General features: G+C 36.7%; 1 protein-coding gene across 3 annotated transcripts in view; it reads right to left on the bottom strand.

Moving 5' to 3' along the window:
* Positions 1 to 14165, bottom strand: part of GPBP1 (GC-rich promoter binding protein 1) — an 88448-nt gene that overhangs the window by 53509 nt on the left and 20774 nt on the right. The window lies entirely within an intron of this gene.

Below are 14165 nucleotides of genomic sequence, written 5' to 3' on the forward strand. Positions count from 1 at the left end.
TTTGGGGGGGGGGGGGTGACTGCAAGGGGCAAGAGGGAATTTTTTGGATAATGGGGTATTACCTGGATTGGGGTGATGGTTATACAACTGTACGTATTTGTCAAAATTCGTCAAATTGTATTCTTAAAACTGGCAAATTTCTTTGTAACTAAAATACACTTTAATAAAGCTTACTTTTAAAGATCAGAAACAGACATCTAAACATCACGTGTCTCCTGATGTGATGCAATATGAAGTACACAGTACCATCTATGATGTATTCTTGACCCCAACCCAAATGGAATTTGAAATCTAACTACCAATTTGCAGGAAATTCAAGACAGAGAAAAATTAAAGGCCATCTGGGAGAAGTATTCCACCAAATCCACATCCTAGGATACTTTAAAGGTCAAATGATCTGGTTACAAATAAATGGCTTTTAATAGGCAGATCAATCAAATACAACATGTGGACCTTGTACAGATCCTTACTTGACTGAACAAACCTACTCTTAAAAAAAGAGAATTATGAAACAACCAGAAATTTGAACATGAGCTGGATATTGAAAGGCATTAAGGACCTAATAATCATTTTAGATGTGATAATGGTATAGTGGTTATTGTGTTTTAAAAGAAAAAACACACACTAAAGTCTTTACAATTGAATTTATACATCTGGACTTTGTTTTAAAATAAACCAGGGAATGCTGGGTGGGGGTATAACTGAAACAAGATTGTCTACATTTGTAAACACTGACTATATTGTTAGCACAAGAAATGAATGAGGGTCTTCAAAAAGTTCATGGAAAGATATGTATTATCTTTTAGTTAGTGGGGTTTTTTAAACTAATTTTTTGAAGTACCCTCATTTAAATACTCTCTACTTATACGTATGTTTTAAACTTCCACAATAAAAAGGTTTTTTCTTGTAATTACAAATCATCACGATGAAATCTTTAATATTTTAGAAACTACATACTGATTTAATTCTTCCAGAGCTTGTCTGAATTGCATCAATAAAAGTTCCAAGTTGCCAGACCAATCTAAACACAGTCAATTCGTAATTTTTAAAAAATGAAGCAGAAGTCAACTAGACAACTGTTTTCATTTCAATGGAGATCTTAGAATAGTAGTCAGTCTTCCTAACTCAAATTTTGTTCTGTCTTCCCCCCTCTTGACATTAGTGGTATAACACAGTGTTCTAACCAACTGAGCTAACTAGCCCTAAATCAAATTTTCTAAACATCAAAATATCTAATTTTACTAACAACAAACGTTTTATATTTACAATTACATAATCTCAAAACAAAATTTTAAATAATGAAATAATTAGTATCACTGTTTATCTTATACTTTCAAAATTTTTCTTTCTAATGGAAATGCTAAGGCACAATTTTTTAAAGCCATACCAATTTCCTAGAATACATACATACATAAAGAGTCTCAGGATGTTAAAGATTTATTCTAATTCTACTATCCCATACTGTATTGGTCTACTTTTTTTTTAAAGGTTAAGAGTAAACAGACATTAAAACAAAAACAAACAAACAAGAAAACATTGGTTAACTCACAACAGAAAGGAAAATGTTTTGGGTTTTTTTTGTCTTTTTCGTGACCGGTAAGGGGATCGCAACCCTTGGTGTGGTGTCGCCCGCACCGTACTCAGCCAGTGAGCGCACCGGCCAGTCCTATATAGGATCCGAACCCGTGGCGGGAGAGTCGCTGCGCTCCCAGCGCCGCACTCTCCCGACTGTGCCGCGGGGCCGGCCCAGAAATGAAAATGTTTAACTGTTAAATGCTTCTATGGGGCTGGAGGGAGAAAAACCTTGATATAATTTTAAAAACCTAAGATGAAGTCCAATAAAACACTCATGAAACAAAATACAGGTTTTGTTTTAAAAATATACCTAACTGGGGGCCGGCCCGGTGGCGCACTGCTACAGTGCGCCGCTTGGGAGCACGGTGGCGCTCCCGCCGAGGGTTCGGATCGCACATACAGACCGGCCACTCACTGGCTGAGCAAGGTGCGGGAGCAACACCGAGGGTTGCAATCCCGTTGCTGGTCCCGGTCCGGTACGGGCACGCCACTGAGGGTTGCGATCCGTTGCCGGTCACGAAAAAAGACAAAAAGGGAAAAAAAAAAAAAAAAGTATACCTAACTGAACTATATTACATCACAAAAATTCACGCACTGAGTTCTATTTCTGCTTGCATTACATTTTGAAGTCTTGTGAAATAATTAAAGTGTTTCAGAATTTATGAAGGAATTTTATATCACCTCTTTTAACATGAAGCACCATACTAAGCTGTACTTTATGATATATATTTTTCCAACAACTTTTTCTCAGAAACTCTCAAAAAGTATAATTTCAGTAACTCAATGGAAATGAAAAATTGTTTTTAAAACTTGTACCAAATAAAAAATTAGCAAGAAACTCCACAGAACCTAAAAATAACCAAAAATTTAAAAGCTTCATCTTAAACAAGGTATCATACAAAACAAGTTTAGTAAAAAATTATATACTAAAAATTATTCCTGGCAGCAAACCACTAAAATCAGCTATGCAATTCTGCAATGTCTTTATGAATTTTAACTTAAACCTAGTTCTTAAAGCATACACAACACAAATAGCTAACAGCAGAAGTTAACTCATGTTCTGAAAAAATGTAAAGAGTAAGACTAGCTAATTACTATGATATTTACAGCAAGTGTATAAAGGCAAATTAAAAATTACAGGGCTGGCTCGTTAGCTCAGGTGGTTACGGTGCAGTGTTATAACACCAAGGTCAAGGGTTCGGATCCCCATACCAGTCACCAAAAAAAAAAAAGTTCAAAAAGTTCCACTCTGTTCATTTTCTTTTACCTGTGCTTTGTGCCATCTAATGCTCATTTCATCTTCCTTCCCTGTGTAATAGGTTATGGGCTGAACTGTGTACCCCCTAAAATTCTCATGTTGAAGTCATAACCCCCCATATACCATACCTCAGAATGTAATGGTACTTAGAGATAAGCTCTTTAAAGTAGTTATTAACTTAAAATGAGGCCATTAGGGAGGGTCCTATTCAATTCAGACTATGTCCTTATATAAGAGGAGGAAATTTGTACACAATAAGAGACAGGAGGTATGCCTGCACAGAAAAAAACACCATGTGAAGAGGCAGCAAGAGGGCAGCATCTGCAAGCCATGAGAAAGGTTGCAGAGGCAACCAATCATCTGCTGACAACCTGATCTTGAACTTCTGGCCTCCAAAATTGTGAGAAAATAAATTTCTGTTGTGTAAGCCACCCAATCTACAGAATTTTATGGCAGCGCTAGCAAACTAATACAAACAGCAACATTAGAAATGAACTAAAAATGTTTATACAGTTCCTTTACACATGTATCAACTGGTACATACAGAAGACTACTACAAAAAAAAAAAAAAAAAGACAAATTTTCTTCCAGATACCATTATAAGGTCTGAAAGTCCGATGTGGACACAAGAGTTAACACTTATAAATACTGCCAGCATGAAAACCCTAATTTTTTCATCTCTGACCCAATTTACAACTTATTCATGAATCAGTGGATGAAATCCATCAACAATAAAAATTTCCTCACCTGGTTCTGAAAAAAAAGCCTAACCTAAATTCTGTACATCTTTAAGTGTACATGCCTGACTTAAAAATATATATACATACAAGTTCAAAATACTCTTCAGACTGAAAACACACTTTCGAAAAAAGTACACAAAAAGATGAAGCTTTTCTTTTTTTCTGTAATGTTTCACTTCTGAACCCACCAAGTTTGTGCCACATTTTCAAAGAAAAATTTATTCAAATTGATTCCATCAGAATGAACATTGGACTTAATGTCTTTATAATTCTTTATATTTCAGATGGTAAAAGCAGACTTTTTTTTTTTTTTTAAAGATGACCAGTAAGGGGATCTCAACCCTTGGCTTGTTGTTGTCAACACCACACTCAGCTAGTGAGCCAACCAGCCATCCCTATATAGGATCCAAACCCGTGGCCTTGGTGTTATCAGCACCACACTCTCCAGAGTGAGCCACGGGCTGGCCCTAAAAGTAGATTTAAAAACCACAAAGCCAGGGCCGGCCCGGTGGCGCACTGCTACAGTGCGCCGCTTGGGAGCGCGGTGGCGCTCCTGCCGAGGGTTCGGATCCCACATACAGACCGGCCGCTCACTGGCTGAGCGAGGTGCGATCCCGTTGCCGGTCCCAGTCCAGTACGGGCGCGACACTGAGGGTTGCGATCCGTTGCCGGTCACGAAAAAAGACAAAAAGGAAAAAAAAAAAAAGTAACAAATTAGAAGCCCAGAATTTGGGCCGGCCCGTGGCTCACTCGGGAGAGTGCGGTGCTGATAACACCAAGGCCCCGGGTTCGGATCCCATATCGGGATGGCCGGTTAGCTCACTGGGTGGGCATGGTGCTGACAACTCCAAGACAAGGGTTAATATCCCCTTACCGGTCATCTTTTTAAAAAAAAAAAAAAAACCACAAAGCCCATCAAGAATACCTAAAATCAATGAATACCTAAAAAATTCTAACTACAGGGTATAGAATTTAAAAAATAACAGAGGCTGCAGACTCCTGGGATTCAAATCTTAGCTCTTAGCCTGTACTAAGCTAGATGACCTTGACAAGTTAACACCAGTCTGAGTTTCTTCTCATTAAAACTGAAACAGTTGGCTGGTTAGCTCATTTGGTTAGAGCATGGTGCTGATAAACACCAAGGTCAAGGGTTTAGATCCCCATACCAGCCAGCCACAAAAAAAAGAAAAAAAAACTGAAATAACTACTACTTACCTTACACATTTCAACCTGAAAACTGCTGAAGTCATAAGAAGACAACTACCCATTACTAACAGACCGTCTATATATACACACACTACAACCCTTCGAAATAAGGTTAAGCTTCTCAAACATTTAGCCAAAGAGCTAACACTTCTCCATTAAGAGGGCAAGAACCAGAGAAAACAACTATTCAAATTTATCCTTGGTTCCCTTTATAGAGAAACCTGTAGAATAATACCCCATTTAGTATAAGCCTTGTTTGACATAACAGATTCCATTAAAAATTTCAGTCTTCCTCTTCCCAACCCAGGCCTAAAGCCATTACACGGGGCAGAGCAGAGGAGCCACAGGAACAAGAAAGGCATTAGAGCCAGAGTAGGGGTGAGAGGGTGTCAACACATGGGAGTGGCCCAGCAGTTTGTCAGAGCCAAAGCAGGGTAAGGAAGGGTATCCACACAGAGGAACAGCCAGGGATGGAGTATTGAGCCTAAGAACGAAGAAGGAATCCATGTGAGGGGGAAGAGTCAGCTAGAATTGGCAATCAGACCCTAAGAAGGGAGATGAGGGCGTCCATGAGGGGTAGGCGGCAGCAACAACAATAGAAAATTGGTTGTATACAGGGAAATCGATCAAGTAAGTAAACAAAGAATAACAAAAACTAAGTTTCGTACTGTCAAAGAAGACGGTTACTAATAATGGAAAGGGGAAACCTAGAGTGAACACTGTGATGCTGCATTTGTGTAAGATTAATTCATGGTCATATATTAATATTAATTAATAATAATATATTAAGATGCTAATGTTCACATACATCACAAAAATAAATGTTTCTGTACTATATGTGTATGTGTATACATAGTTTCCCAAAAAACACCAAAAAAGCACAAGACATTTTTCTCAAGAGCATATGTAACATTCTCCAAGACAAATCATATGTTAGGCCACAAAAACAAATCTCAATAAATTTTAAAAGACTGAAATCATTCAAGTATTTACTCCAATCACAATGAAATGAAAAAATAAATCATAAACAGAAATCTGGAAAATTCACAAATATGTGGAAATTAAACAACACAATTAAACAGCCAATAGTTCAAAGAAGAAATCACAAGAGAAACCAGAAAAATATTTTGAGATTAATGAAAATGAACACACAACTTACCAAAACTTATGGGAAGCAGCAAAAGCAGTACTTACAGGGAAATTTATAACTGAAAATGCTTATATTAAAAAAGATCTCAAATCGATACCCTAACTTTACACTAAGAAACTAGAAAAAGAAAAGGCCAGTGAGAAGGAAATTAGTAATAAGTATAGCAAAGTAAATGAAATAGAGAATAGGAAAAAAGGAAAAACTAATGAAACCAAAAGTTGACTCTGTGAGCATAACAAAATTGACAAACTTTTAACTATACTGATCAAGGAAAAAAATGGGGAGAAGACTCAAATTACTAAATTCAAGAATGAAAGCTGGAACATTACTACTGACCTCACAGAACAAAATGTATACCAATAAAATAAATAATCTAGATGAAATGGACAAATTCTTAGAAACACCAAACTACCAAAATGGACTTCAGAAGAAAGAGAAAATATGAACAAACTTGTGGGCCAGCCCGGTGGCGCACTGCTACAGTGCACCGCTTGGGAAGCGCGGTGGCGCTCCCGCCGAGGGTTCGGATCCCACATACAGACCGGTTCCCGCTCACTGGCTGAGCGAGGAGCGGGGGCAACACTGAGGGTTGCGATCCGTTGCCGGTCACGAAAAAAGACAAAAAGGAAGAAAAAAAAAAAAATGAACAAACTTGTAACAAGTACAGAGATACCTCCCAACAAAGAAAAACCCAGAAACAGATAGCTTCACTGGTGAGCATTATTAATCATTTAAAGAAGCATTAACATAAACCTTCTCAAATCCCTCCAAAAAGTAGAAGAGAAGGGAACTCAATCTATGAGGCCAGTATTACCCTGAGACCAAAGCCAGACACACACATCCCAAGAAAACTACAGATCAATATTACTTATGAATATATACACAAAAATCCTCAACAAAATACTAGGCAAACCAAATCTAGTAACATATTTAAAAATCTAAACAACATTTAAAGTGGTATTTATCCTTTGAATGCAAGGGCGGTTCAACATACAAAAATCAACCAATAACACACCACACATTAAAGAAAAATACATTATCACCTTGATGCAGAAAAAGCATTCGACAAACCCAACACCCTTTCATTACAAAAACACCCAATAAACTAAGAATAAAAGGGAACTTGCTCAAAAGCATCTATGAAAAATCCACAACCCACTATACTTAATAGTGAACGACTGAAAGTTTCCCCCCACCCTACTATCAGGAACAAGACAAGGATGCCTGCTTTTGCCACCTCTATTCAACACAATATTGGAAGTTATAGCCAGAGCAATTAGGCAAGAAAAGAAATTAAAAGTATCTAAATTGGAAAGGAAAGAGTAAAATTATTCCTATTCATGGATAACATGATCTTATATATAGAAATTCTAAAAAGTCCACACATAAAAAAAACTATTAAAGCTAATAAACAAATTCAGCAACACTGCAGGATACAGGATCAACACACAAACTCAGCTGTTAATGTATACACTAGCAATAACAATTTGAAAAGTAAATTTTTTAAAAATTTCATCCACAATATCGTATAAAAGAAAACCCATGGATAAATTTAACCAAGCAAGGTGCAAGACTTGTACACTAAAAACTCTAAAACACTGCTGAAAGGAATTTTAAAAGACCTCAATAGATAACAGACATCCTGTGTTCAAGGACTGAGAAATTTAACATATTAAGATAGCAACAATACCCAATGTGACCTAGAGATTCAACATAATTCCTATAAAAAGTCCAACAGTCTTTCTTGCAGAAATAGAAAAGGCCATTCTCAAATTCACTTGGAACTACAAGGGGCCCTTAATATCCAAAACAATATTGAAAAGGAAAAATTAAATTACAGGACTCACACTTCTCTGTTTCAAAACTTACTCCAAAGCTACAGTGATGAAACAGGGTAGTACTAGCATAAAGAGAGACATATATATAAACCAATGGAATAGAACTGAGAGTCCAGATATAAACCCACACCCCTATGGCCAACTGATTTTCAACAAGAATGTTAAGATAATTCAATAGAGAATTGTCTTTCAACAAATGGTACTGGGACAACTGGAATTGCATTAGACCCCTATTTACACTATATATAAAAATAAACTCAAAATAGATCAAAGACTAAATATAAAAGCTAAAACTATAAAACTCTTAGGAAAAAAACATAGGTATAAAGCTTTATGACCATGGATTTGGCAGCAGACTTTTATATGCGACACCACAATCACAAGTAACAATAGAAGAAAGAAACTGGATGTCCCAAGGCCAAAGTTTCCGATCCCCTTACTGGCCAGCAACCCACCCTCCACCCCCAAAAGAAAGAAACCGAACATGAAAATTAAAAACGTCTGTGCCAAGAACATCATCTAGAAAGGGTCTACAGAGTGAATTGACAACTGACAAAATGGCAAAAAATACATGATAGGGTCTAGTATCCAGAACGTTTAAAGAACTTTTAGAACTCGACAACAAAAAGACAAATGGCCCAATTTAAAAATGCGCCAAGGACTTGAATAGATATTTCTCCCAAAAAGCACAAACACACTCAATATCATTGGTCACTGGGGAAATGCAAATAAAAAACCACAATAAGATACTACTTCACACCCACTAGGGTGGCTATAATCAAAAAATAAAATTGGAAAATAACAATGGTTGGCGAAAATGTGGAGCAACTGGAACCCCCGTACATTGTTGGTGTGAAGGTAAAATGCTGCAACCACTGTGGAAAACAGTTGGCAATACCTGAAAATGTTAAATATATAATTACCATATGACTTGGCAATATCATTACTAGGTATATACACAAAAGAATTAAAAAGAGGTACGCAAATGCTTGTACACCCATGTTCTTAGCAACACTATTCACAATAGCCAAAAGGTGGAAACATCCCAAATGTGCACTAACAGACAAATGAATAAACAAAATGTGGTATTTACATACAATGGGATGTTAACCACAAAAGTACTGATACATGCTGAGTATGACCTCAAAAACATGCTAAATGAAAGAAACCAGACACGAGATCACATATTGTATCATTCCAGTTAAATGAAATATCTATAATAGGTAAATTCAGAGACAAAAAACAGATTGGAGGTTGCCAGGGATCTGGGGGAGGGTGGAATGGGGAATGACTGCTTAATGGATACAGGGTTTTCTCTTGGGATGATGCAAACCTTTTGGAACTTGATAGAAGTGGTGGTTTCACAACACTGAGAATGTGCTGTCAATGAACTGTACACTTTAAGTGGTTAACTTTATGCTATGTGACTTTTACTTCAAGAAAAGTTATTAATGAGTACTATATTATAACCCCTCAATAAAATTAAAATCATGAATCCAGATGGAAATAAACAAATGAAAACGTTTGAGGAACAGGTTACTTATACAACTTCTAATTCCCTCCAAAAAAAAAAAAACTTATTTCACAGCTTTGCAGTGAAACAGCCAGGCAAATACCACCTTAACTTTTTTTCACCACCCTAATTTTAACAGATCAAAGCAAACATCGTCAGTAATTTGAGTCATGTTTTTAACTTTTGAAAACTATATTTACATTTTATTACATGAATTTTGTTTGCTTCACTGTCTTAATACAATTAATAAATTTTTATTAATACTTAGTAGCCATCTACTGAGTGCTAAGTGATTTCCAAACTTTCCTTACCCCTCTCCCCTGTAGATTCTGATTCAGTGAGACTTAAATAGAGCCTAGATATCTGTTTCTAAGCAAACACTAAGAGCTAGGATCATTAGAAAAGGACAATGAAGGGCCGGCCCGGTGGCGCACTGGAGAGTGTGCCGCTTGGGAGCACAGTGGCGCTACTGCCGAGGGTTTGGATCCCATGTGGAGACCGGTTCCCACTCGCTGGCTGAGCGCGGTGCAGGCGCAACACCGAGGGTTGCGATCCCGTTGCCGGTCAGTAAAAAAAACAAAAAGGAAAAAAAAAAAAAAAAAAAAGAAAAGGACAATGAATACTCTAATATTCAAAAAAGAAAAAAACCCTAGACTAAAGAACATGGCTCCTAAAGGTAACAAAACAAATTCTATTGCTTGTCTATTTTCTAGCGTTTTGGTCATGTCATAAAACAAAGTCTCCAATGTCTTGTCTTACTATCAAAACTCTGTGCTTACATATACAAGGAGTCTTCAAAAAGTTCATGGAAATTTTTAAATTATCCTTTACTTCTATTTTCCATGAATTTTTTGAGTATCCTCATAGATCAGACTATCTGTAATATAAAACAGCATTAGTAAATTTCACAAGAAACCTAGGGTACTAGAAATTTCAACCTTAAAAAAATACCATTAGAATGTTTTTACTTGGAATTTTGTGAAGACCCCTATCCTCCTCAATTTACCTGCTAAGTTGTCAATATCTTTCTATGCTTTATTTGCATGGAAAAAAATCATAAAAAATAGAAGAGGAATATTATAAAAATTGTTATATTTGTTAAATTGCCACATATAAAAACTGCTATACATGTACATAGGTATATACACATACATAAATGTATGGGTGGTCATCTCCCCCAAAAGAAAGATTTAAGGAGAAAAAAGCATTACATTCTGGATACAGGATGCTTTTAATTCCCAATTTTGAGACACAGTAAAGATGCAATACACAAAATATAACTGAAGAACTTCAAAACTTATAATGAACTGACTTAATTTTCATATAAGATTACTTGCACACAAAAAAAGAGAGCCTTATTCTATAAAGTAAACAAATTCTACTTACTGAGCTTCTCTTCCCTCACAAAACTGAAGCATGCTAAGTCACTCCTGAAATTTATTTTTAAGTTAGCCTATGGGATCCTTTTTTAAGGACTGGTAAAGGTAAATTTTAATTTAGAATTACACTGCAAACAATATGGACTATAATTGGGATAAAATTTAATTCAAACCAACTGAACAGCAAGTATAAGCAATATGGGCTAAGAGCTGGAAGATACAAGGCTCAAGAGGGCAGTCCTGCCTCTAACAGCTAACAAGCTAATACAGTTAAAAAAAAAAAAAAAAAAACCTGTAAAACAACTGTCCCAAGTCATTTCAGAAAAGTTGTAGGTAGCAAAAAATAAGGGGGGGGGGGGGAGAAGATATAACAACTACAATCCTTTGAAGTTGTTACAACAAGCAAACGGAAAGGACATTGTTGGGTGGAAAGGGGGAGAGGGAGGAGGAGGGAGGGAGGTTTCGGTGATGGGCCATAATAAACAACCACATTGTATATTGACAAAATAAAAATTTAAAGGAAAAAAAAAAGTTGTAGGTATAACCAATTATTTTTTCTCTGAAATAATTGCCAAAAGTGTCAACATTTTAAGGGCTCAAATGAAGTAAACAGACATGCCTTAAAAATACATGCTGAGCCGGGGGTCAGGCTGCAGCACCAGAGCACATGACTGTGTATAACTGGGGCTGCCTGACTGCTGCGGGGAGGGGCTGGGGGAATGGGGCCTTTTAACTTTGAACAACATGGTGGCAGTAGCAGCAAATATACAGAAAGACAGAGAAAGACGCTGGGATAAACTTAAATAAAAAAGCAGAATTACAAGACTGAAGTAATTTAAACGACACAGCCAATAAAATAAGCTGCAAAATGTGAACCCACTGCCTTCTGCCTAAAAAGCCATGCTTTTTCTCTACCTGACTCTCTCAATCTTTCCCACAGAAATTACTCAAAGTTAACAAACCCATTTTGTCTCCTCCCAAAAATTTTTTCAGAAAGTAACCAAAATAATTTGTCTTTAAGTCCTGTTTTACAAATTTATGAAATTTCTGCATTGCGCAATATATCCATTTTTTTTTTAAACATTTGCTTGCATGTATTTGTGGGCTACAGTATGTTGCTTCAATACATGCACATACTGCACAATGATTCATTTAGGGTAGACAGGATAGTTTTGTCTCCATTAATATAACACTTCTCTTCCCTTCCAACCCCCATGCCCAACATATGTCTTAATATCTAGAATTCTTTTAAGTTACTTACCACCAAGTAAAATAACATTGCATCAAGAGATGCTGTTTACCTATCGGTTTCTTTAACCACTTGTAGGAGAAAGCACAGCTATACTATTTAAAAGCTTATTTCTAACTGGAATATCAACATGTACAAAAATAAGTAGAAGTTTATACAGCTATGGTATGACTAAAAAGAACTATCTTGGTTGCTTGATAAGAGTGCTTTACTTAAAAAATTTCTAAAAAAAGAACTATATTGGACAACTGACAATTACCTTGTACGATGTAAAATTCAACTGTTTTAAAAAAACAGGGTTTATACACTAGAATCAGTAATTACCAAGGAGCTGCTAATGTACCCTCTCTTAAGATACAAAGGTACACTTTGTTATTTCATATTTTCAAACTTTAGTATTTAGCCCAAAGCACAAAAGTGTAATGCTTTATATTTCATTTAAGCAGAAAATAAGATCACCTTTCTAAGCTCTGATACAAAAAGGAAATAGAATTTATCACCGTTTCTCCCTGCCTGCATCCATGCTTAGACCAGTAACAATTCTAAAACTTGAAGGGAAGAGAGACGAGAAAAGAAGAAAAGAACAGGTCAGGACAAGACAAAACAAAAAGGTCTCTGCATTAAGATTTTAAAAGGAAGGAGGGGAGGGTGAGCGTGAAAAAAAAAAAAGAAGGAATATTCATATTTTTTGAAAAGGCCTCTTAAAATAACTATTAGGAACTTCCTTTTTTTTTTTTTCTGGCGGCTGGCCAGTACAGGGATCAAACCCTGGACCTTGCTGTAGCACCACACTGTAACCAACTGAGCTAAGCAGCCAGCCCAGGAGCTTCCATTCTAAATAGTGTGAAACCACTCTATTACCAATATATCTAAAACTAATAGGTATACTTACTAAACTCTCATCCTATCAAACCAGTAATAAATAAGTCAACCAAACACCATTTAATATTGATGGATTTTGGATGTGACCAGCGCACCATTGTGCACACAATAAGCACAAAATAGCTGCTGGCCTCGTCTTCTATTCCAGCACCAAGCCCCTCCCCCCTTCCCTTTAGAAGAAGCCTCCTGACTTAAACAGAAGCCCCTTTTGCTTCCGCAAGGATGCAGTTCTCCACCCTGACCCACATTAGCATAATGCCCCTCCTTGATTATATCAGCCAGCCCTTGGCACTATATCAGCTCTACCATCCCCACACCTGGTGCTGCCCTCCATTTTCAGGGCAGCCCCGAGGTTCCCCGCCCCCCTCCTTTCAGCGCAGCCCAGCAGATTCTTTTCCTTTAATAAAGCTTGAACGGTACTGGCTTCTCGGCTCACTTTCTTTCAAATATATTCCAGGTATTTCTAAATTCAAGTAGAGAAAGTACTTTGGGGACAGTACCTGGAGGATCTTGAATAGCACAAAATGAAGTAAAAGTGTGAAAGTTGCAATTACATGTCTGCAAATGTGCTTTCAGAAAATAAATCTGTTAGAAATATGTAAAATGAATGGGGGGAAGGGGAAAGTCACCCTTAAATTCTTGTATCGCTCACACTCAATCTGCTAAACAATATTTGACAGATATTGCCACTTTCCTTCCCAGGGCTAACCCAACACACCACATAACTGGTTGTCCCTGCATCCCTACATAGGGCTACTCCTTCTCAGGCTCTGTTCATTCCTCAATGTCTGTATATCTCAATATCTAGCCCTAGTTTTAACTCCAGTGATACAAAACAATAAACCATAAAAAGAGTCTGAAATCCAGTAAATATTGACACAACTAACTTTTGTTGTATCTACAAAACAGCAATATCACTAGTTTCACTTCACAGTGAAATACTTTACGTACTTTACTTCACAGTGAATACTGTTATAAACAATGGGTATTTTATGTTTTATAGAGACAATATAAATATTCTAGAATTGATATAGTAGTATTCAGAAAGACCACAAAAAAAAGAATTTTATTATGTTCCCCCACCACCCTTGTAAATTTGCTCTTTCCTTTTGTTTGAAAAATATTTATTGGATAGAATCCAAATCATAATTAATTTACATTAAATTCTAATTCATCATCTAGAGATATAGTAAAATTGTTTAACAGATGCTGATGGAGTTTGGATGTGTTATCCCCTCCAAAACTCATGTGGAAATGTGATCCCCAATGTGGCAGTGTTGGAAACTGACTGAGTCATGGAGGTGGATCCCTCATGAATGGATTAATGCTCTCGCTGGGGGAAGGGGGAGTAATGAGTGAGTTCTCACTCTATTAG

Source organism: Galeopterus variegatus, unplaced genomic scaffold (assembly GCF_000696425.1).
Source record: "Galeopterus variegatus unplaced genomic scaffold, G_variegatus-3.0.2 Scaffold483, whole genome shotgun sequence".
Lineage (NCBI taxonomy): Eukaryota > Metazoa > Chordata > Mammalia > Dermoptera > Cynocephalidae > Galeopterus > Galeopterus variegatus.